Raw genomic sequence first — 24,029 nt, 5'->3', positions numbered from 1 at the left:
GATTGGAATACGTCAAGCAAATAATTGAGGACGTAGGTTGCAAGTGCTACTCTGAGATGAAGAGGTTAGCACAGGAAAGGAATTCGTGGCGGGCCGCATCAAACCAGTCAGTAGACTGATGACAAAAAAAAAAGAAAGAAAAAAAAACCAGAAGACTTATCTTGACTAGGAATACACTTTTCTCCACTGGTAGTCTGCTTTTGATGTCGTCCTTGCTCCGCCCCTCATTTGTTGCTTTGCTGTCTAGGTAGCAGGATCTACTTTGTGACCCTCAATCCTGATGTTAAGTGGCTCACTGTTCTCATTTCTGCTGCTTCTCATTCCTTTCGTCTTTCTTAGATTTACTCTCAGTCCTTATTCTGTACTCATTAGGAAGTCCATTCCATTCAGCAGCAGATCACGTATTCCTTCTTCACTTTCGCTAAGGATAGCAATGTCATCAGCGAATCGTATCACTGATATCCTTTCACCATGAATTTTAATTCTACTCCTCAACCTTTCTTTTATTTCCATCATTACTTCTTCGATGTACAGACTGAACAGTAGGGGCGAAAGGCTAGATCCCCGAGTTTTCTCTTAACTGATGTTTTAAAAACAAGTGGTACACATTACAGCTACCGTTTTTTTTTTCTGCAACAAATCGTAAACGTTGGTCCGTTGGTACTTGGTATGGTTCTCGGTCCGAATCACATTAAGTGAACTTCTGTGTTGTGTGTTTTGTTTTTGGACGTTTCTGTGTTTTGCGCTTTTCGGCATTCAACGAATATTGTAGCTGCCTCATAAAATAAATATGTTGTGACATAAAATCTCATGTAATTGTATCTTCATTGATTACTTGCATGTTCCTCATTGTACTACCATAGGTGTTAATATTTTAATATGCGGACGAAAAAAACCGCAATACCAAAAAATAATGTAGAGTAATGAAATTCCGGAACTACATTTTTCTAGGTAACATATGTAACTGATTAGTATTTCAAGACAACAGGTTAATGCAAGTGAAAGATACACCATTTCAAATGTGAAAGGCCTGTACTGGCTGAGTGATAAGGCAATACGTTCTTCTGACTGTCGCCTTTCCCCCTCAGAGGGTAAGTTACACTCATATGCTGGTCTGCAGTCCTTGAATGGTAAGGGCGTCATACTTCTCTCTTCAGGTGTTTCTTCGCCTAATAGCTTCATTTGTTGATAAAGGGACGTGCGAAAGTCACAGAACCTGATCGGTAATAAATATGATTAAAATAGGCATACATACTGCAATTAAAGATAATAATGTGAGGCAGCCCTGTTACGAGTTTTATAACATGCACGCACGTATCTGAGTGACTTGGCTCTAAACCACCTCGTTGCCAGACAGGGAGTTAAAACAAGAAAACACATCAAAACACATTGAAGTTAAACGAGATTACGTCCAACCCATAGAGAGCGAGGAATGGTTGAACGAGAGAATGGTAAGATACTAGCCAGTGAGATACTGGCAAGCTGTGAGGAGGGGGCGTGAGTCGTGCTTGGGTAGCTCAGTTGGTACAGCACTTGCCCGTGAAAGTCAAAGGTCCCCAGTTCGAGGATCGGTCCGGCATATAGTTTTAATCTGCCAGGAACTTTCATATCAGCGCACACTCCGCTGCAGAGTGAAAATCTCATTCAAGTAAGAAAGAGTTTCATCTTCAACTTTTGTACTCCTGTCCACCTTAGTTGCGTGTAATATAACGGTATACTGATAATTTTTTCTTTTTGAACCGTTGACTACAGCTGAATGAAACACAGTTTCCGTGCTATACGCATTTCGCCTTTATTCTCTGCAAGGCATCTTCAGTGGCATGTTGCGTGAACAGTTGTCTACATGTTACGTTTCTGTTCCATTTTTGTTGCTGTTCCTCTTGTTATAATTGCCACTTGAGGTTTTCTCCACATTTCACAACACTAGGAATTGAAGACTCATTTTGATGCAATGTTTTGGTCTGACAGTAGGCAACACAAACCAAGATGTGGAAAAAACGCCAAGTGGCAATTATAAGAAGAGGAATCACACCAAAAATGGAACAGAAACGTTGTTGTTGTTGTTGTGATCTTCAGTCCTGAGACTGGTTTGATGCAGCTCTCCATGCTACTCCAGAAACGTAACATGTAGAAAGTCGTCCACGCAACCTGCCACAGAAGATGCCGTGCAGAGAATAAAGGCGAAACGCGTATGGCAAAAAAATTGTGCTTCATTCAGTTGCAGTCAGACGGTCCAAAAAGTAAAAATTATCAATATACCGTAAAATAGTTTCATTTATGCGGGTACCTTCAATTCCTCTGTATTTCTAATGCGGAAATAATCCACTCATTCTAATTTTAGGATGGCGGAAATAGGTCGCTTGGTCTACGTAAATGTGGTACTAAATTCAAAACTTGGCGAGAAAAATACTTCAAAAGGCGGGAAATTGCAAGTATGGTGGAAATAGTCCAATTGTCCTACGTCAAATGGCATACCATGTGGGGTTGGTACTTGGTATGGTTCTCGGTCCGAATCACATTAAGTGAACTTCTGTGTTATGTGTTTTGTTTTTGGACGTTTCTGTGTTTTGCGCTTTTCGGCATTCAACGAATATTGTAGCTGCCTCATAAAATAAATATGTTGTGACATAAAATCTCATGTAATTGTATCTTCATTGATTACTTGCATGTTCCTCATTGTACTACCATAGGTGTTAATATTTTAATATGCGGACGAAAAAAACCGCAATACCAAAAAATAATGTAGAGTAATGAAATTCCGGAACTACATTTTTCTAGGTAACATATGTAACTGATTAGTATTTCAAGACAACAGGTTAATGCAAGTGAAAGATACACCATTTCAAATGTGAAAGGCCTGTACGTTAATAACCATTGTAACTGCCAGAACGTTGAATGGAAGCATGGAAACGTGAATGCAATGCGTTTCACTGGCGCCGGATGTCAGTTTGTGGGATGGACTTCCATGCCTGTTGCACTAATTAGTGTGTAAGCCTTGGGACCGATGACCTCAGCATTTTGGCTCATAGAACCTTACCACAAATTTTCAAATTACCACTTGGTCGCTTGATACAGAGATGATTAATGGTGGTTATGAATGACAATGTAGTAGTCTTCCGAAGATTAAGCACATATGCTCGACTGGAGACGGATCTAGTGATAGAGCAGACCAAGGCAACATGTCAAGATTCTGTAGAGCATGTTGGGTTACAACAGCGGTATGTGGGTGACGTTTCTCAAATGGTTCAAACGGCTCTGAGCACTGAGGTCATCAGTCCCCTAGAACTTTGGACTACTTAAACCTAACTAACCTGAGGACATCACACACATCCATGCCCGAGGCAGGATTCGAACCTGCGACCGTAGCGGTCGCGCGGTTCCAGACTTCAGCACCTAGAACCGCTCGGTCACTCCGGCCGGCGACGTTTATCCCGTTGAAAAACATTCCCTGGAATGGTGCACATGAACGGCGGCGTAACCGGTCGTCCAATCTCAAAGGTAACTAATGCTCACGATTGTTACAGCATGTATTTAAAGCAAATCTGATCTGCATCCTCACCGCCACTCTTACGAGACTGGCACAAAATGAATAGACGTCATCTTTCAGATGTAGAAACACGCCTACCAACTTTGGTTTACGTCGCACAACCCCTCCTTGGTGCTGCGGTGTTTTTTTCTTCAGTGTATTAAAATGAAACTCCGCCACAGCTGCATACTTTAACTTGCACTACCAGATATGCAGAGTCCTTTGGTACACATGCAGTGGCATAAAATCGCATGCTGCTGGGACTGTGTCACATGTTGCCAATTCCTCTTCTAGGTCCTTCGTATTTTTCACCAGTTATCACTGATTATGGAAATCAAAGAGTTGATTAACAGCAGCTAAGGGAGTATTTTCTACACATCTTACAATTCATTGATTCAATCCAAATTACCTGCAACCGTTTGTACCGGCTAATTCAAATGTCTGACTGCTTCTACCTATCGGGATCACGCTCCAAATCACAGGTTCCATCAATACAGACAATCATTTTTCACTAATTTCGGCATTTCTACCATTATGGGTAGTTTTTCGTAATTCGTAAGTGCCGACAACTTGTACCTATCGTGTTTTCAGATTCGACATAATTTTTCATTTATTAGACTATTACGGCCATTTTATTACGTTTATTTTCATGATGTTTTCAAAAGTTTCACAAGCAGAAGATAACATCGCAATTTTTTTAACGCGTGGTTTAAGACTGAAGAGGTATTTGTTTTTCAGAAGTCCCAAACATTGTCAACAATGATTTAAATAATAGAGAACTACACCAATTACATTTTTCCATGCAAAGCGCGACGCCTTCAGATATTTATTTCCAATTTCAGGAGCTATGGGAATTCATGTAAGTTCTGACGTCTGATTGTATGTTGTTCGGCGACTGTTTCCCAGCACTCGTTTCCAAATGGTCTTAACGTTTTGTACCCATTTCGTTGCTTTAAATCATTTAACGTGAATGATGTGTCACATGTGCGTGAGTCTTTGCGTAATGAAGGCGGTGCGATATCTTAAGACCCTATAAAAAGACTACTGGAGGGAAGAAGCGGCAGAACACAACACACGCAGATCTTCACATCCAATACCACTGCAAAGTCCCACTGCACTTGAAATTGGAAATACACTTCTGAAATCCGTCGTGCTACGCACGAAAAAACGTAACCGGTGCAGTATTTCATTATTTACATCATTATTCAGGAGAAGACCGTTTGCCTACTAGCATTTACATGTTTTACATCCCGCACATATGCAATAAGAGAATAAAAAAAAATCTCAGACCACATCTTGATTCAGACAGACACACACACGCACACGATAGCCAGAAAGTCGTTTTACACGTGCAGTTATTTCATTGTAACTTTAATAACACAGCTACTTATTTGTCCAAAACGCCCGCATGTGCACCACCGTTACCTCCCCACAGCTTGATACGCCTCCGGCGGTTTAAGTAGTTGTACGTTAGTTCATGGATGATGGTCAGTGACCGGAATACTTGTAGGCAGTAACTCCATTTTCATGAGGAGTTGCACTGTGTTTCTTTTAATACCAACTACTGCAGCACGCTTTTAGGTCGGCCTGCAAGGTTAATATACAATCAGACGTGATTCATCCTAAACACTCCCAAACGTAAAGCTTTCTTGTCCCGTGCGATCAAAGTCTGACGACTTGGTGGCTCCTTACCGCACAGTTCGCAACACCCATCCACCGTCAGCCTCATTGTCATTCCATTCATGTACCCACACACACTTGTCACTATGTGCATCTTCAAAGTGAAAAAAAAGGTTCAAATGGCTCTGAGCACTATCAGACTTGCAATCTGAAGTCATCAGTCCCCTAGTGCTTAGGCCAGCCGATGTGGCCTAGCGGTTCTAGGCGCTTCAGCATGGAACCGCACGACCGCTACGGCCGCAGGTTCGAATCCTGTCTCGGGCAAGGATGTGTGTGGTGTCCTTAGGTTAGTTAGGATTAAGTAGTTCTAAGTTCTAGTGGACTGATGACCTCAGATGTTAAGTCCCATAGTGCTCAGAGCCATTTGAACCATATGAAGGCTAGAACTACTTAAACCTAACTAACCTAAGCACATCACACACATCCATGCCCGGGGCAGAATTCGAACCTGCGACCGTAGCGGACGCGCAGTTCCAGACTGAAGCGCCTAGAACCGCTCGGCCACAGCGGCCGGCCATCTTCAAAGTGAAGTTGCTGGTATCTACCACTGTATTTCACCAAACACGGAGAGGGGACAATGATCTGGTCAACGCAGAGTGTTTATTCTCTTCTCCGGGCAGTCACGTGACAGTTATGTCCCAGTTCACATGAGGAACAGTTACCCTATCAATGACAACGTGGAACGTACAAATCTTAAATAGGTTACCAACGCGGATCTAGTGCAAGTGCAAAGGGACTTTCTGGCCGCACTGTACAACTGCTATGAAGCGAAGAAATACACTGGATAAATAAGCTGGGAGACTTACGTTTTGCAGCAGATCGCTGGTAACACTTGGAGACTGCGGCAGTCAGCACCCTTCGCCACTCACCTGGAACAGTACGAAAGAGGGGAGTTAGCGCCTGGAGCAGCTGGGAGGAAAGGCCGGTTCTGTGGCCCCAGCCCCGCCGTCCTTAACTGCGAATCCCAGGGGCGCCTTGCTGAGGGAGAGGTACGGAGCACTGCACTCACACTACGGAGGGGGCAGGGGGCGCTGCCCTCGTCGCGCGACGTACCCCGCTAGGGGTGCGAGCCGGCGCAGTAGGTAAGCCGGCCTGAGAAGTAAATGCCCATCGCCGACGTGGAAATCTCTTCGTCCGCCCGTCGGAGAGGCACTCGCCGGAATTGTCGCACGCGCGCAGAGGAACCCCCGCGGCTGCGCTCCATTACGGCAACCGAGCCCCTGACTCTACTGTCTACCGGCTCCGGTGCTTAATCAGGGTGCCTCCTTCGCAGCGCTGTGCAAACTCGTCGTGTCGACCCGCCTCGTATAGTAATTACGGATAAACCTCTACAGGGCAACTTCTACAGTGGAGTGCGTGACTTCGTATGCGCTCTCTTCATTCTGTACGTCTTGCAGTAAATCACAACGTCTAGACACTGAAGCGCCAAAGAAACTGATATAGGCAGCCGTATTCAAATATAGGAAATATGTAAACAGGCAGAATACGGTGCTGCTGTCGGCATCGCCTATATAAGACAAGTGTCTTGCGCATCTACATCTACATCCATACTCCGCAAGCCACCTGACGGTGTGTGGCGGAAGGTACTTTGAGTACCTCTATCGGTCCTCCTTTCTATTCCAATCTCGTATTATTCGTCGAAAGGATTGTCGGTATGTCTCTGTGTGGTCTCTAATCTCTCTGATTTTATCCTCGTGGTCTCTTCGCGAGATATACGTAGGAGGGAGCAATTTACTGCTTGACTCCTCGGTGATGGTATGTTCCCCAAACTTCAACAAAAGCCCGAGCGTCTCTCCTGCAGAGTCTTGCACTGGAGTTTATCTATCATCTCCGTAACGCTTTCGCTATTACTAAATGATCCTGTAACGAAGCGCGCTGCTCTCCGTTGGATCTTCTCTGTCTCTTCTATCAACCCTATCTGGTACGGATCCCACACTGCTGGGCAGTATTCAAGCAGTGGGCGAACAAGCGTACTGTAACCTACTAGTCCGCAGCTCGTGGTCGTGCGGTAGCGTTCTCGCTTTCCGCGCCCGGGTTCCCGGGTTCGATTCCCGGGGGAGACAGGGATTTTCTCTGCCTCGTGATGACTGGGGTTGTGTGATGTCCTTATGTTAGTTAGATTTAAGTAGTTCTAAGTTCTAGGGGACTGATGACCATAGATGTTAAGTCCCATAGTGCTCAGAGCCATTTGAACCATTTTGTAACCTACTTCCTTTGTTTTCGGATTGCATTTCCTTAGGATTCTTCCAATGAATCTCAGTCTGGCATCTGCTTTACCGACGATCAACTTTATATGATCATTCCATTTTAAATCATTCCTAATCCGCACTCCCAGATAATTTATGGAATTAACTGCTTCCAGTTGATGACCTGCTATATTGTAGCTAAATGATAAGGGATCTGTATTTCTATGTATTCGCAGCACATTACACTTGTCTACATCGAGATTCAATTGCCATTCCCTGCACCATGCGTCAATTCGCTGCAGATCCTCCTGCATTTCAGTACAATTTTCCATTGTTACAACCTCTCGATATACCACAGCATCATCCGCAAAAAGCCTCAGTGAACTTCCGATGTCATCCACAAGGTCATTTATGTATATTGTGAATAGCAACGGTCCTACGACACTCCCCTGCGGCACACCTGAAATCACTCTTACTTCGAAAGACCTCTCTCCACTGAGAATGACATGCTGCGTTCTGTTATCTAGGAACTCTTCAATCCAATCACACAATTGGTCTGAGAGTCCATATGCTCTTAATTTGTTCATTAAACGACTGTGGGGAACTGTATCGAACGCCTTGCGGAAGTCAAGAAACACGCCATCTACATGGGAACCCGTGTCTATGGCCCTCTGAGTCTCGTGGACGAATAGCGCGAGCTGGGTTTCACAAGATCGTCTTTTTCGGAACCCATGCTGATTCATACAGAGTAGATTTCTAGTCTTCAGAAAAGTCATTATACTCGAACACAATACGTGTTCCAAAATTCTACGACTGATCGACGTTAGAGATATAGGTCTATAGTTCTGCACATCTGTTCGACGTTCCTTCTTGAAAACGGGGATGACTTGTGCCCTTTTCCAATCCTTTGGAACGCTACGCTCTTCTAGAGACCTACGATCCACCGCTGCAAGAAGGCGGGCAAGTTCCTTCGCGTACTCTGTGTAAATTTGAACTGGTATCCCATTAGGTCCAGCGGCCTTTCCTCTTTTGAGCGATTTTAATCGTTTCTCTATCCCTATTGTTAGATCGGTTACTGCTGCTGCAATGACAGGTTACCGAGATTTAACTGAGTTTGAACGTTGTGTTATAGTAGCCGCACGAGCGATGGGACACAGCACCTCAGAGGTACCGATCAAGTAGGGATTTTCCCCTACCGCCATTTCAACGTGGCAGAAGTGCAAACCTTCCGCAAGTTGCTGCAGATTTCAATGTCGGTCTATCAGTTAGTGTCAGCGTGCGAACCATTCAACGAAACATCATCGATACGCCATTATTTTCATCATGGCAGCGACCACAGCAACCGTTACGAAATTGTCTCGAATGAAAAACAGCCCACAGTTGCTCTAAATTATATTTATTTTAAGCCTTGACCATGGTTTCTGCGGCTTGACGCTGGCGCAGGGCTAAGACATTTTTCATTTAGTGTGTATGACTTCTGGAGAAGGTCATATTATTATAGCAGAATCACATGGTCAAGGTTTAAAATAAACGTAATTTAGTGCAACTGTGGGATCTTTTTCTTTCGGAACCGAAGCCCCATTTGTGTGCCTTTGATGACTGCACAACACAAAGCTTTATGCCTCGCCTGGACTGTTGATAACTGAAAACATGTTGCCTGGTCGGACGAGTTTCGATTCAAATTATATCGAGCGGATGGACGTGTACGGGTATGGAGACAACCTCATGAACCCATGGACCCTGTATGTCAGCAGTGCACTGTTCAAACTGGTCGAGGCCCTATAACGGTGTGGGGTGCATGCAGTTGGAATGGTATGGGACCCCTGATACGCCTAGATACGGCTCTGACAGATGACACGTACGTAAAATATCCTGTCCGGTCACCTGCATCCATTCATGACCGTTGTGCATTCCGACGGACTTGGGCAATTCCAGCAGGACAATGCGACACCCCACACGTCCAAAATTGCTACAAAGTGGCTCCAGGAACACTCTTCTGAATTTAAACGTTTACGCTGGCCACTAAACTCCCCATGTTAGAAATAAGACACCACTCCCCAGATAAGAACATTACTAAGCATAACTGGGATGCGTTGCATCGTGCGCAGATGAGATCTCCATCCCCTCGTACTCCTACGGATTTATGGGCCGCCCTGCAGGATTGATTGTGTCAATTCCCTCCAACACTACTTCAGACATCAGTCGAGTCCATGCCACGCCGTGTTATGGCACTTCTGCGTGCTCACGGGGGCTCTACACGATATTAGGCAGGGGTACCAGTTTCTTTGGCTCTTCAGTGTATATTCTTCGTGCTAAAACGTTGTAGCTCCTGCCACTAGTACAGCAGTCTCAAAAGAAATTAGTATCTAACCTACACGGAAAGAAAAAAGAAATTGCAGCACCAAGAAGGAGTTCTGCGACATAAACGAAAGTTGACAGACGTGTCTCTACATCTGAAAGATTATGTCTTTTCAAATTTCACGCCACTCGCAGTGGTCACGAGACTGTATGGTTGCAAGAGGACCGGGCTGAGGACGGCCACGTGGCGCTACAGAGAGGGGAGACCTTCGCGTTCGGCGTATGCGTCTGGCGCATCGCACTGCATCTGCATCATCAATCTGAACAGCAGCTGGCACCACAGTGACATTACGAACCATTCCAAATCGGTTACTTCAAGGACAACTCCTACACCAGACAACCTGTGGCGTGCAGTACACTGACCCTAAACCACCGCCACCTGCGGCTTTAGTGCTGTCAAGCGAGGGCTCGTTGAAGGGCAGGGCGGAGGTCTGTCCAAAGCATCTGACAACGGCCGTGTACAGTCAGCACAGCATACCTTTGAATTATTCGGTAATACTGAGATAATTCTTTTTTCTTGATAGCTTTCATTCGCTTCACATCTTCAGTTATGTAATCATACTTTCATTTTGACATCAGCACACAATTATATTTTGAACCTTCGCTGAAGAGGTGTGCGAAGAATATTTTCTTCATTTTGCTTACCAGTTCTGTGCTTGATTGCATGCTAGAAGCTAATTTAATCTATTTTTTAAAAAAATCGTGACACAAATTCAAGACGAAATGCCAGCCGACGCAAATTATAAGAAAAGAAAACAACCGCCGACGACAAGACGCTGGCGAAACCAAATGAAAAATTGATGGAAAGGGGGGAAGGAGTAGAGAAAGGAAATGAGAGAAACAAACTTTTGAACTTAGCGATACGGAAGTCGTTAATGTGCACATTACCTCGGTAAAATGCACAAAACTCTTGATTCCGCACGATAACGGAGCAGATTTAATCTGCAGACGAGGTAGGTAATGTGCACATTAACGGCTTTTGGGCTTTAGCGGTAACACATGGACTAAGAGTAAGCTAAGGAAAGAGAAAAGTAATGTGAAGTATCATAAATAAGATTAATAACAAAAATAACATCAAAATTAGGGACCTCTCAGCAGATAAAATGAAAGAATGCAGTATGTTGCAAGTAAAATAACACATGACGGACAAGGAAAAGAGGATGTACGAAGCTGTTAAGTACGACGTTCCTTTGTAATAGAAATTCGGCCTTAAATTTTCGAAAGAAATTTCTGAGTATGTACGTAAGGAGCACACTATTGTATTGAAGTGAATCATGGACTGGGCTGGGGGAGAGGGGGGCCGGAAAAGAAGAGAGAAGAGAATCGATGAGCCAGCGATGCGATGCAACAGAACGATGTCCAACGTTAGCTAGACTGATAATATAAGAAAAGAGAAGGTTCATTGCAGAATTAGCGACGTGTTGGCTGTTAAGAAATGAAGTCCTGAACAGAAAGGGTGAGGAACGAAATATGAGGAAAGAATTGACCAGAAGTAGGGATAACAGCATATGCGTAAACACATTAGGTAGTAATTGGCATAATTATATGTGTGGTGCCTTATTTCTAACATGTACGAAAGAATAGACACCACACGCTCAAGATTCCGGGGTCCTATATACAGGATGGTTGTTTTAATTTGAAATAACTAAATATCTCATAAACGGTTCATCTCACGAAAAAAAATTTCTAGGTGAAAAATTTATGTTAGTAATCGGAAATCTGTCTTTGCTACAACTGGCCACCTCCTAACCACCCCTACCGGGTGGCCGGGGTCAGCTTTACTTTCAAATGGGAACTCCCCCCCCCCCCCCCCATTTTATTGCATATAAGGATTCTACGCCAAAAAATACCTACGGTTTACTCAAACCATTGTTTCACATTCGTGATAGACGGCGCTGTATTCAACAGATATCAAGTGTGCCTGTTTCTGCAATTAAAAACCGACGCATTTGATTCCATATTTTAATTCCGATGTAACTGGAAACCTTTATGTTCTAAAGGTTGATAGTAATGTTCGAAACTGATTTTAGTGTTTTAAATTTGACTGTACAGTAAAATATGGTTATCTATTTCAGTGTCTGGTTAGAAACTATGTTTAGCGTGATCCAGGAACAACGATGTGAATGTAATGGTTTTCTGTTCCCATCGGGTTACTTGACATGTGTGTCCCTCATTAGAGTACTTGATTTCTGTGAGTTCTCTAGCCTCACACCATTGACGTGGTTGATTTCGCCGAGTATAAATGGCAGGTCCCTCTCTCACTATCAGGCGTCGACATTTTGCCTTATTGCACTGGCTGTGGTTTGTATTCGGCCGTTAGCTGTGTAGCGGCCAGCGCGAGAGTTACAGCGACTGAACGGAAACACAGGCCGAATGAGTCACCGTGATGGCGAGGTTCGAGGGCGGCCACCGAAATCAAGCATTCCGTTGATTTGGGGACTCACCACAATCAACACATAGGATTTGTCGACCTGGAAAAAGCGTTCGACAATATAAAATGGTGCAAGCTGTTCGAGATTCTGAAAAAAGTAGGGGTAAGCTATAGGGAGAGACCGGTCATATACAATATGTACAACAACCAAGAGGGAATAATAAGAGTGGACAATCAAGAACGAAGTTCTCGTATTAAGAAGGGTGTAAGACAAGGCTGTAGCCTTTCGCCCCTACTCTTCAATCTGTACATCGAGGAAGCAATGATGGAAATAAAAGAAAGGTTCAGGAGTGGAATTAAAATACAAGGTGAAAGAATATCAATGATACGATTCGCTGATGACATTGCTATCCTGAGTGAAAGTGAAGAAGAATTAAATGATCTGCTGAACGGAATGAACAGTCTAATGAGTACATAGTATGGTTTGAGAGTAAATCGGAGAAAGTCGAAGGTAATGAGAAGTAGTAGAAATGAGAACAGCGAGAAACTTAACATCAGGATTGATGGTCACGAAGTCAATGAAGTTGACGAATTCTGCTACCTAGGCAGTAAAATAACCAATGACGGACGGAGCAAGGAGGATATCAAAAGCAGACTCGCTATGGCAAAAAAGGCATTTCTGGCCAAGAGAAGTCTACTAATATCAAATACCGGCCTTAATTTGAGGAAGAAATTTCTGAGGATGTACGTCTGGAGTACAGCATTGTATGGTAGTGAAACATGGACTGTGGGAAAACCGGAACAGAAGAGAAACGAAGCATTTGAGATGAGGTGCTACAGACGAATGTTGAAAATTAGGTTGACTGTTAAGGTAAGGAATGAGGAGGTTCTACACAGAATCGGAGAGGAAAGGAATATGTGGAAAACACTGATAAGGAGAAGGGACAGGATGATAGGACATCTGCTAAGATGACTACCATGGTACTAGAGGGAGCTGTAGAGGGCAAAAACTGTAGAGGAAGAGAGAGATTGGAATACGTCAAGCAAATATTTGAGGACGTAGGTTGCAAGTGCTACTCTGAGATGAAGAGGTTAGCACAGGAAAGGAATTCATGGCGGGCCGCATCAAACCAGTCAGTAGACTGAGCGTCGGTTCTTAAATGCAGAAACAGGCACACTTGCTATTTGACGATTACAGCGCCATCCACCATGAATGGGAAACCACAGTTTGAGTAAACCATACATATTTTTGACGTAGAATGCGAATGTGCAATACAAATGGGATTCCTATTTCAAAATACGAAGTTGATCCCGCCCACGCAAGAGATTGGCTGAGAGGTGTCCAGTTGTCGCAAATACCCATGACCCCTTTACTAATAATAACTTTTCACCTAGATATTTCTTTTATATGATACTTCGTTTTCAAGATATTTAATTGTCTCAAGTTAAAACAAACTCCCTATGTAAATGACGAAAGGGAAAAAAGAGAATGCATGGCTGATGAAAGAGTCATTTCCCTCAGTTACTAACTTCAATTATTTTTTATCATATAGATAAGAAAATTCCATCTTTTGCAACCGAATTTATTTATGTGCACCATACATGTTTCGCCCATTCATGCTAGGCATCGTCATGGGCCCACAATACAAGATATGAGATTAGTAAATATCTTTGGCAGCTCATTTTAAATTTAGCTATTTCTGTTCACAAATATATGGATGCAGTTTTTACTTACATTAATTTCACGTCCTATTCATGCGTCCATCTGTTGCTCTACATTTGCTAAATGCTCATGGTACAGGTTTCTCCAAATAAACATTTCTTTCCATCTGTTCTGTACTGTAGCACACGGCACGCTGCTCACATGCTATAGAGGTGACTAAGAGATCATGGGAGCTGTAGGAGGGGAGAGTGGAGTGGGAGAGTTGGGTGTGGATGGCTTGAGCGTGGCTGGTGGGGCATTGTATGTGTGTGTGTGTGTGTGTGTGTGAGAGAGAGAGAGAGAGAGAGAGAGAGAGAGAGAGAGAGAGAGAGAGAGCGAGAGAGAGAGAGTGTAACTTATGTTATTTCGTTTTATTATTATTTCATTTTTATGGTATTCTGTGAATTAATACGTAATAGCTGCAGCTCTAAATAGGTTGTACGATACCAAGAAACTCTATCGTCTGATACAAAGAACATTTAAGGGCACTGAAGAGTGAATATACCCACTCCACATATGCAGAACATCTAATGAATGAAAATCGGTATCATACAGGGATAAAAGCAAACTTGGTAGTGTGCACCAAAATACCTTGTTATTCGTTTATTTCTTTATTCTCCCAACAATAAATGAAGGGGAACGCAAACTACAGGAAAGTATTTCGTAAAGAAAGCCATAAATAAAAAATGAAAATGTTCTCAGTGAACAAAAGAGTAGTAAGAGAGGGGCAATATTCAAACTAATTCACAATTTACTATAAAAATAAATATAAAATAATAAAATAAAAAATAACACACACACACACACACATACACACACAGATCGCCACCAGCAACGTACCCGCCATCCCCACCCCAACACCCCCACTCTGTTCCCCCCTTCTACAGTTGCTATGATCTTTCAGTCAGATCTCAAGCATGCGAGGAGTGTGCACTGTGCATTGTGTTGCAGTATAAGATACATGTAAGGTATTGTGTTTACTGGGAGCAACCTATACTGAGTACATTTAACATGTATAGAAATGAATGCACGAATACGACATGAAATGAGTGTAAGTAAAAAACACATCAGTCTAGTTGTAAATAGAAACAGCTAGATTTAAAACGAGCTGCCAAAAAATCAGTACAGATCTCATATCAATGTATGTTTAATTACATAAATTTCATTGTATTATAGACCACTGAAGATGCCTAGCGTGAACAGACGAAACATGTATGATACAAACAAATTCGACAGCGAAAGACGGAATTTTTCTTATCTATATAATAAAACTTAATTAAAGATAAGAAGCTATTATTTTATCTTTGAACTCTTCCATTTGGTCCGTGTTTGTATAGAAAAACAGTAATATCAGAAAACTGAGTCCGCCTTGACGCAAAATACCTTGTTATTCGTTTATTTCTTTATTCTCCCAAACTAGTAATGTTCTGGATCAGAAACAGAGTGCGAAAATTTTGTTTTACTGTGTATAAAAGCAGCTACATACCATCCAACGAACTTGCAGATGACATAAAGTTCGCTAAGTAAAAAACGGCAACAGAAAAAAAAACGGCACAGGAAATATGTCGCAGACAGCGACAATAATTGCTTAAAACATACTGTAACATACAATAAATAAGATTAGAAAAAAAAACTGATGACGGTGATATTTGTCGCCGAAACTAGTTTAATTTTCTTATATTACAAATAAGAAGCTATTTATAAAAAATTGTTTGCATATATATTGATGTCAAAAACATTTATCTCTTTTCACATGTACCTTATGTATCACATTCAATTGCTGAGTAAAACTGACTGTTGGTTGGACGTCTGTTGCTCGCGTGAACCGTGACGTGAAATGAAATTTTAAGTTCCAAGAAATGCAAAATTTGAAATAAAGAAAATTAATCTAATTAAACCCAAAAGAAAATAATTGTGTGCCCAATGGAAAGTATGTAGCTAAAACTCAATATCGAAGTACATTATGAACACTGCATAATATTAAGAGCAATGTCTGATTTAGGAATATCCAGAAAAATAAATTTCTGCTCTATTTTTAAGAAAATAGCTCTGTAAAATTACTAATACCGTTCACCGAAAACCATCTGCTTGCTAACACTAGACCTGAAATTCACGACTACTCACTGTTTGGTCAAGAATTCATCTTTGTTCCAGTACAGTAAAGGTACATTATATTTAACAGCAGAAAACATACGAGAACCTTACAAAGTTGACACAGGATAAGTTGCGGCTCGTAAAAGATCAGTCATAAGACTGATGATAAAAATGATTTGATAATGTCTGACTCTAGACAATATTTCGCCATGCTATAGGATGTCTGACAAATCCTTTAGCTGTGTTGTTGTCGCCACGCTGCCACCGAATGGTTCTACCGGATTGCTCTTGCTGCTGCTCTAACCTGAGCTGAATTCAGCGATGCTCCTGCGCGTTCGATTGTTCCCTATTTTCCGACCGGACAAGCGCCAATGACTGTCGTCGTTAGAGCCAGCGGAAAATCCTTGTCCCGTGGCCCAGCTCCAAACAGTGAGTGCAGGGCTTGGTGAAGCGCACGCACAGCCAGCCTCGAAGGGCTGAAGGGCCCTCACAAAGGGCGGCATTCGTTAGCGGCTCGGCTGCCCTCTGCACATCTGCCGCCCACATATCCGGCAGCCACACATATTACAGCTGACACGTTGTCCACCCTCCACGTTGTGAGAGGGTGCTGGAACGGGAAAGGGCGTATCTACAAAGCGCTGAACGCATGGTTCTGATAGCGTTACTGTCGCAATGTGCCGCTTTCAGAAGCACCCTTCCAGGCTGTGGTCCTATAGCAGTGCTAATGGTTATTAGTGTTGCACAAGCTGTGCCAAGACAGGTGGTGGGGCGCGGTACAGTGGCATGGCACAGTTTAGCGCTTGATGCATCGTCTTGCCGTAGGGATGACTTATCGCTGAAACAATCGATTTTCCACATCAATTTAAAATAACCGGTTTCTGAAATAACCATTTTTTTTATTCCTATTATTTCCCGTAATCAATGTAGGAATCGAACAAAGATTTATTTTGACTCACTCAGTTTAAAGACAAGCAAAATCAAAATATTAAATTCAATACGCAAATAAAAGGAAACTTAGTCCATCCATCGTTCTCTGCTTTCCTCGAAAATCCCTAAGAGGTTGAATACGACAAAAAAAAAAAAAAAGACACCAATATTGTCCAATTCAGAATAAGATTTTCACTCTGCAGCGGAGTGTGCGCTGATATGAAACTTCCTGGCAGATTAAAACTGTGTGCCCGACCGAGACTCGAACTCGGGACCTTTGCCTTTCGCGGGCAAGTGCTCTACCAACTGAGCTACCGAAGCACGACTCACGCCCGGTACTCACAGCTTTACTTCTGCCAGTACCTCGTCTCCTCCCTTCCAAACTTTACAGAAGCTCTCCTGCGAACCTTGCAGAACTAGCACTCCTGAAAGAATGGATATTGCGGAGACATGGCATAGCCACAGCCTGGGGGATGTTTCCAGAATGAGATTTTCACTCTGCAGCGGAGTGTGCGCTGATATGAAACTTCCTGGCAGATTAAAACTGTGTGCCCGACCGAGACTCGAACTCGGGACCTTTTCCTTTCGCGGGCAAGTGCTCTACCAGTTCGAATCTCGGTCCAGCACACAGTTTTAATCTGCCAGGACGTTTCGTATCAGCGCACACTCCGCTGCAGAGTGAAAAGCTCATTCTGGAAACATCGCCTAGACTGTGGCTAAGCCGTGTCTCCGCGATATCCTTTCTTTCAGGAGTGCTAGTTCTGCAAGGTTCGGAGGAGAGCTTCTGTGAAGTTTGGAAGGTAGGAGACGAGATACTGGCAGAAGTAAAGCTGTGAGTACCGGGCCTGAGTCGTGCTTCGGTAGCTCAGATGGTACAGCACTTGCCCGCGAATGGCAAAGGTCCCGAGTTCGAGTCTCGGTCGGGCACACAGTTTTAATCTGCCAGGAAGTTTTGTCCCATTCATTTTAATCTTTCGAAACCCTGCTCAGAAATCAAATTGTAGTCGGGAATCAAACAATTACTTGACTGTTACGAATAGTCAGTGTCAAAGGGTGAAAACTGAGGTTGAAAATCTCTACGTTTCGTGTTAATTTCCCTGTTTTCAAGGACTGCAAGCAGATAAAGGCATATTATGTAGATATAGGCAGCTGATAAGCTACTTTCTATTTTTGTACTATGAATAAACTGTCGTTCAGTTTTCATTTATTACTGTCGCCACAACTTCCTCCCTCTTTCTTATTTCATAGAAATGGCAGCCAGATGTTTAATTTTTTAACGGAAATGAAGCATTGTAAATTAACTGCTATGCCACTTCGTAAAAATACTTCCAGACCACTGTTGGTGCCCTATACAACGGATGTCCGGCGACAACAGGTGGGGGCAGGTCTTGCATACTGCACGCACACGCGTACCTTAAGCCACGGCACACAGAAACAGGGACATTACTGTCTCAGCTACGTTGTACCAGTTCTAATGCCACGTGTTGGTTGCTCGTTAATACTGGCGTTGTTAGTTCCCATTTTCTACAATAACGCAATCTTTCAAATCAATGCAAATTTAATGAGTAAATATTACTCCTCGTTTAAAGAAGGTCTGTTTGATAGAGAAAAATTTTAGCACTACCATTATGGCTCACCGATTTTTTATTAACTCAGTTATTGGGAAAAAATTAAAAACACTTGTTATAAACGAGACCAAATAAATAATGAAAAATACCTGTTATTCAGGACTACAATACCGACATCGGTTTTCACTTGTCGGTTTTTTCTATCCCTATTCTGACTGTACAGTTGGAATTAATTTTTGTCTTAGAAACGGGAGAAATTTTGCTATCAGCTATTAAAATAATAGTTACTGAGCCGCACGCATTACGCACAATACTATCGGATTTTTAATACGGATTTTTTTTTAATTTGTGGTAAGTTCCTATGGGACCAAACTGCTGAGGTCTTTGGTCCTTGGCTCACACACTACTTAATCTAACTTTAACTTACGATAAGGACGACACACACACACACAGCCATGCCCGAGGGAGGACTCGAACTTCCGACGGGGGAGCCGCGCGGACCGTGACAAGGCGCCCTAGACCGAGCGGCTGCCTCGAGCGGCTTTAATACGGTGTGATTCGCCTACAACAAAGTTCCTTTAAACCAGTCACTTCTCTCTTGGCCAATTAAAACTATTCAATTTTCTTGATACTTTACCACATTGTGGCGGAATGTGATCAGCTCTTTACTCCGGTCTTGATTGTTTAAGGGAAAAAATTTCATCTTTCATCTGTCAAATATGTGGTGGAGCGTTATAACTCCATTCAAATGCAAATATTTCATTGGAAATAATTACATTCTGTCGTAGAAAATGTGCCTAAATATTTTTTATTTATGTTAGGGATTGAAAACCAATGAAGACAAGATCCCATATGAAATCAGCTTTATTTGGATTGATTACTAGTTCCGGTTAACAATCTAGCCATCTTCAGATCATAAAACATTCTTAATTATGTTGGTGCCATTACGGCTTCACACATATTTAAAATCCTTCTTAAAGCTACAACGTCTGTACATTACAGAATTAAACGCCTGTTTCCATGGTTCGTGGACGGTGTAATTGAACAACGTTCATAAAACGAAGGCATTACGCCGTTAAAACAGTCTTTAAATATCCCGAATGAGATTTTCACTCTGCAGCGGAGTGTGCGCTGATATGAAACTTCCTGGCAGATTAAAACTGTGTGCCCGACCGAGACTCGAACTCGGGGCACACAGTTTTAATCTGCCAGGAAGTTTCAGTATTTAAATAATTTCGTCACAAATATTTTCATTCATATGTTGTTGTGGAGTGGTAAATTTGGATCGTATAGCAGCCGATGCCCATTACACGGAACAAGAAACACAACATTCGGCATATATATATATATATATGGCTGGTACTGTGGTAAATGGGGACGGACAACAGTTTTTATTAAATCTTGCAATGTATTTCAGAATCCGTGTATCTAAATCCGGTGAAAATTGTAGCACATGTTAATGGCAAATTATAGCATTAAAAATGTCATCCCTGGATCATTCGGTAAATTTTCCATTGTTTCTCATCATATTTCCTGTTATGGGATTCGCAAATTCTGAAACTTAACATCTAACATTTTTACGCTTGGAACGAACCTTTTTATCACCTCGCTCAAGCACAGAAGCAAGCAAGTTATTAAAACGATTTGCACATGATGATAGACCCACAGGGTTCGCGATCCAACGTGTCATTCAATAAAACAGCAAAATATGTAACTGAAGATATTATCCATACTTCCTGTGTAACTACATGTGATTACAATTACGCGCAACTTACATAAGAACCATCACATAGAAAATATTGTGGGAAAAGCGAATAGAAGACGGGTTTTATTAGTGGAACACTTACTAGATGCAACAAATCTACTAAAGAGATTGTCTATATTACTCCTGCAGTCCTTTTCTGTAGTATTGCTGGACTGTTTGCGATCCTTACTAGGTGGAACTGACAAAGGACATCGAAAAAGCTCGGAGTAGGGCAGCTCATTTTGTATTACCGCGAATTAGGGGAGGGACAGACACGGATATGATACGCGCGTTGGGGTGGCAATAATTAAAACAAAAAGGTTTTTTGTTGCGGCAATCACATACACCCGATCGCTCAACGAAAGATCAGAACCCAAACGAACCCAAAGACAGAAAAGTTGCACAGGTCACACCAATATTCAAGGAAGGCATTGCGGTAATTGACTAAAATACAGGCACATACCATTAACGTCGATATGCAACAGCATTTTGGAACATGTGTTGCGTCCAAAAATTATGAATTACCGCGAAGAAAACGGTCTATTGACACACAGTCAACATGGGTTTAGAAAACATCGTTCTTCTGAAACAGAACTAAGTGTTGAATGCTATTGACAAGAGATTTCAAATTAATTCCTTATTTCTAGATTTTCAGAGGGCTTTTGACACTGTACCTCACAAGCGCCGTGTAATCAAATTGCATGCTTATGGGATATCGTCTCAGCTATGCCGATAGATTCGTGATTCCCTATCAGAGAGGTCACAGTTCGTAGTAACTGACGGAAAGTCATAGAGTAAATAGAAGTGATTTCTGGTGTTCCCCAAGGTAGTGTTATAGGCCCTCTGTATAAACGATACAATCTGAGCAGCTGTCTAAGGTTGTTTGCAGATGATGCTGTCGTGTATCAGCTAATACAGTCATTAGAAGTTCAAAATCAAACGCAAAACGATTTAACTAAGTTATCTGTATGGTGCGAAAATTGGGAACTACCCTAAATGCTGAAAAGTGTGAGGTCATCCACATGACTTAGCAGGAATCCGTTAAACTTCGGTTACACGATAAATCAATCAACTCTAAAGGCCGTAAATTCGACTAAATACCTGGGAATTATTATTAAGCACGACTTAAATTGGAAGTAACACATAGAGAACGTTGTGTGGAAGGCGAACCAAAGACTGTGTTTTATTGGCAGAACACTTAAAGGATCTACTAAGGAGACTGCCAACACTATCCTTGTACATCCTCTTCTGGAATACTACTGCGCAGTGTCGGATCATTACCAAATGGGATTAACGGAGGACACGCACAAAGTTCGAAGAAAGGCATCACGTTTTGTATAATCGAGAAATAGGGAGAGAGTATCAAGGACATGGTACATAATTTGAGGTGGACATCGCCGGCCGAGGTGGCCGACCGGTTCTGGGTGCTTCAGTCTGGAACCGAGCGACCGTTACAGTCGTAGTTTCGAATCCTGCCTCGGGCATGGATCCTTAGGTTAGTTAGGTTTAAGTAGTTCTAAGTTCTAGGGGGCTGATGACCTCAGGTGTTAAGTCCCATAGTGCTCAGAGCCATTTGAACCATCTGGGCTGGTCATCATTGAAACAAAGGCGTTCGAGAGTGGAATAATACAGAATTAGTGTGATGGTGGTTCGGTGAACCCTCTGGCAGACATTTAAATGTGATTTGTAGAGTAGCCATGTACATGTAGGCCTTTCACGAAATTTCAATCACCAATTTCATCCTCCTAAGGTGAAAATACACTACTGGCCATTAAAATTGCTACACCAAGAAGAAATGCAGATGATAAACGGGTATTCATTGGACAAATATGTTATACTAGAACTGACATGTGATTACATTTTCACGCTATGGGTGCGTAGATCCTCAGAAATCAGTATCCAGAACAACCACCTCTGGCCGTAATAACGACCTTGATACGCCTAGGCATTGAGTCAAACAGAGCTTGGATGGCGTGTATAGGTACAGCTGCCCATGCAGCTTCAACACGGTACTCATCAAGAGTTGTGACTGGCGTATTGTGACGAGCCAGTTTCTCGGCCGCCATTGACCAGACGTTTTCAATTGTGAGAGATCCGGAGAATGTGCTGGCCAGGGCGACAGTCGAACATTTTCTGTATCCCAAAAGGCAATACAGGACTTGCAACATGCCGTCGTGCATTATCCTGCTGAAATGTAGGGTTTCCCAGGGATCGAATGAAGGGTAGAGGGTCGTAACACATCTGAAATGTAACGTCCATTGTTCAAAGTGCCGTCAATGCGAACAAGAGGTGACTGAGACGTGTAACCAGTGGCACCCCATACCATCACGCCGGGTGATACGCCAGTATGGCGATGACGAATACACGCTTCCAATGTGCGTTCACCGCGATGTCGCCAAACACAGATGGGACCATCATGATGCTGTAAACAGAACCTGGATTCTTCCGAAAAATTGACGTTTTGCCATTCGTGCACCCAGGTTCGCCGTTGAGTACACCATCCCAGGCGCTCCTGTCTGTGAAGTAGCGTGAAGGGTAACCGCAGCCATCGTCTCCGAGCTGATAGTCCATGCTGCTGCAAACGTCGTCGAACTGTTCGTGCTGATGGTTGTTGTCTTGCAAACTTCCTCATCTGTTGACTCAGGGATCGAGACGTGGCTGCACGATTCGTTACAGCCATGCGGATAAGATGCCTGTCACCTCGACTGCTAGTGATACGAGGCCGTTGGGATCTAGCATGGCGTTCCGTACTACCCTTCTGAACCCACCGATTCCATATTCTGCTAACAGTCATTGGGTCTCGACCAACGCGAGCAGCAATGTCGCGATACGATAAACCGCAATCGCGAGCTTTATCAAAGTCTGAAACGTGATGGCACGCATCTCCGCCTTACCCGAGGCATCACAACAACGTTTCACCAGGCAACGCCGGTCAACTGCCGTTTGTGTATGAGAAATCGGTTGGAAACTCTCCTCATGTCAGCACGTTGCAGGTGTCGCCACCGGCGCCAACCTTGTGTGAATGCTCTGAAAAGCTAAAGATTTGCATATCACAGCATCTTCTTCCTGTCGGTTAAATTTCGCGTGTGTAGCACGCCATGTTCGTGGTGTAGCAATTTTAATGGCCAGTAGTGAATTTTGTTACTTTCAGCTACATACAGAGAAATGACCATAGTAATAAAATGAGAGAAATCAGAGCTCGCGCGGAAAGATTTAGTTGTTCACTATTCCCGCGTGCTGCTCGAGAGTGGAACGGTACAGAAATAGCCTGAAGGGGGTTCTACCAACTCTCCGCCGAACACTTGAGCCTGAGGTGCAGTGAAATCACTCAGATGTGGATGTAGAAATAAATATTCTACTACGGAAACGCTGTTGTTTCGCGTTTCGAGGCGCTCTCGAAGAAGCGAGATCTTGTAGTTGTTCGACCATCAGGTTTCTGCTATCTCACGACCTAATTGGGACCGCGGCGTTGTTGAACTGTTTAGACATTCGTATCCCCTTTAAAACTTAATTTCTTCCGATAAACCGTAAAAGAAGGCGTATAGGGTGAAAGAGCACCACGCGTCTTCCATAATTAGAAGGAAGCAGACGCAGACATAAACAAGCAGGGACTGTGTTTGGATAGGAGAGAGGGGGTTGAAAGGGCGACTCACTGGTGCGACGTCGATGATGGGGAAGCGGTGTCCGATGCTCCACCGCTGGCGCCAATAGCATCGTCTATCGCCAGCTGCATCTTTTTGCTCCATCTCAGTCTCCTCTGGGAAATGTGACATACAGCGTTTCAGGGGAGTGCATTTAATACACAATTACAGAAATAAAACAGTTCTGTTCGAGCAAACTGAAATTCCTTTTCTTTAACACCAAACATGTTTC

General features: G+C 43.0%; 1 long non-coding RNA gene across 1 annotated transcript in view; it reads right to left on the bottom strand.

Annotated features, from left to right (window-relative positions):
- Positions 1-6,012: 6,012 nt before the first annotated feature.
- LOC124797973 overlaps positions 6,013-24,029 on the bottom strand; it is a 660,489-nt gene continuing 642,472 nt past the window's right edge. The window contains exon 3 of the long non-coding RNA XR_007016905.1: positions 6,013-6,075. This is a non-coding gene — a long non-coding RNA (uncharacterized LOC124797973). The remainder of the gene's footprint in view (positions 6,076-24,029) is intronic.

The sequence above is a fragment of the Schistocerca piceifrons genome, chromosome 5, assembly GCF_021461385.2.
Source record: "Schistocerca piceifrons isolate TAMUIC-IGC-003096 chromosome 5, iqSchPice1.1, whole genome shotgun sequence".
In the NCBI taxonomy this organism is placed as follows: Eukaryota; Metazoa; Arthropoda; class Insecta; order Orthoptera; family Acrididae; genus Schistocerca; species Schistocerca piceifrons.
The sequence above is the reverse complement of the archived record's forward strand: the minus strand, read 5'-3'. Positions and strand labels throughout refer to the sequence as shown.